The sequence below is a fragment of the Phyllostomus hastatus genome, unplaced genomic scaffold, assembly GCF_019186645.2.
Source record: "Phyllostomus hastatus isolate PE091 unplaced genomic scaffold, TTU_PhHast_1.1 phas_contig_113, whole genome shotgun sequence".
Taxonomy (NCBI): Eukaryota; Metazoa; Chordata; class Mammalia; order Chiroptera; family Phyllostomidae; genus Phyllostomus; species Phyllostomus hastatus.
This window is the reverse complement of record NW_025333530.1, coordinates 1,840,840-1,843,049: the sequence shown is the minus strand read 5'-3', so window position 1 is coordinate 1,843,049 and position 2,210 is coordinate 1,840,840.

Below are 2,210 nucleotides of genomic sequence, written 5' to 3'. Positions count from 1 at the left end.
GGTGTAAGAGTTGTTGAGTTCTTATTCTTTTTGACCATAGTCAGCTGCTTTTAAATCCTTTTCTTTCACCATTGTTCTGTTCACAAATTTTTCTAAAATGCAGTGTGGTTCCTCAGCCCTCTAAACTGCACACTAAACATGGTTTACCTTTTTTTATGATTCAGCTTTTATTTAATGATTGAACTCTTCATCAAGAGCATAGTGTACCATGAAAAATTCCACAGTGCCATCAGCAGTCACTGAAATGCTTTTTAAAATTGCTGTGTCTGTTAGTTCTCAGTTTAATTGGCTTCAATTTCTAGCAATATCATATCTCTCTTAGTTTCTGACTCAAGCTCAGTAAATTAACATTCTTGATTTAATTATTAGTTTTATGTTCCACTGACCTGAGTTTATCTTAACACGTAACCCATTTGAATGGAGTTCTTAGATTCTTGGATGGAAATGCTAGCATACTTTTTCTGCCAGGTTCCAAAGTAATTGAGAACATAGAAAATCTGACCCCTGGATAAATGGATCATTTTCACTAAATTTCTTAAGCCATTAGATGTCCAAATTTGTGTTGTAATTAGGAATTTCGGAATTTAAATGAGTCCCATGTCAGTTTTCTGTGGTGATGCATACCACCTGTAAAGCACCATGTTGGTTGTTACTTTAGTAATTTATTCATAGTGAATGATATTCCAAATTTAAAACAAATGACTGGACTTTTTGGTATTAATAATAGTATTCACAACCTACTTCTGTTTAGATGTTTAATCACTTTTAACCCAAACAATATTCTCTGCTAGGATTCTTTTTTTGCAACAGGATATATTTTCTTTAATCAGTTTAAAAGATACAAGCATTTTAGGTTTTAATACTTACTATTTACAGCTCAGGTAATGTGCAGATTGGATTTCTTTGGAGTCAAATGTAGTTTCTCACGCTCTGTAGTAAACAATGTACATATTCTTTAGAAATATGTTCCAAAGTGGAAATACACCTAAATGAAGGTTCTTTTACCATATAAATATATGCAATTATAAGTTTCAAATATATTTTTCAATATAGAATAGGCTATTAGACTATATTATCATGTCATTACAAAATCAGGGATTGTCCTTAGTCAGATGGCAGTGCATAAAAACAATTCTGTAGCACTGGTCTTCCTCCCTCTTGACCTTACTTGGTTCTGCGTGTCTGTCTGTCTGTCTCTCTCAAAGGAAATTAAGTCCATAACATTGGGTGACTATACACATGTGAATTTTCTGAACTCTTAAGTATATATATATATATAACGTATGTTTAAAAGACTTTTAATCACTGACTTTAGGAATTGTTAATCTCTTCTAGAAAGGAGAAACTAATGCATGGGTCTCTGACATGCAAGCTTCAGTAATCTATTCTCAGTACCCCCAGAAGGAGCTATTTTTCCTCTCAGGTTAGGGAAGAGGGAATAATATTCTTTTATCATTGGGCTCTTAAGGTTTTTTTTTCCCTTTAAAGCCTGATTCCCTTTCATTATCACCCATCAGCCATTGCTGCAGTGTAAGAGACAAAATGATTATGCTCAGTATCCATATTGTTTTCAGTCCTGTGGAAAAGTGCCATTTAACACTTCTAATCCTTTGTCATTTGTCTTTATCCACAACATTTGGACTATTGATGCAAAAAAATTCTAATATGTTCTAAAACTGAAAGTAGGTATATGGTATTATTAAAGATACAATGAAGAAAGTTAAATTCAGCATTTTTATAAAATAAATTCAAAGTTAATGGGCATTCCTAGAGTGATCTTCAAACTTGATTTAAAATGCAGAGCACCTTTTGTTCACCTATTGCTTGGGAGATTGCATATATGAAGAATATTTGAGTAATCAAAATCATTCCCATAACAGTCTAGTCTAGGGATGGACAGAGGTGTTTATCACAGATGAAGTATGACCTCATCTTGCAATATAATTCTGTTTTTCCTAGACACCAAGAAAAGCAATTGAACATATGTTCAGTGTACCTAGCTCAAGTTATACTATCTGGGAATCAGAATCAAGTATAGAGGAAGGCATTTGTTTGCATTTTGAGATTTGGAAGCAAAATGTAAGGATTAAATATATTGCTGAATATATATGTTACTTTTAGATCATAATTCTCAGTTTAATTGAATCCAGTGTTTGGGATATCTAATATTTACAATGGAATTTGTGAGACTCAAATATGTCTTCCAATAG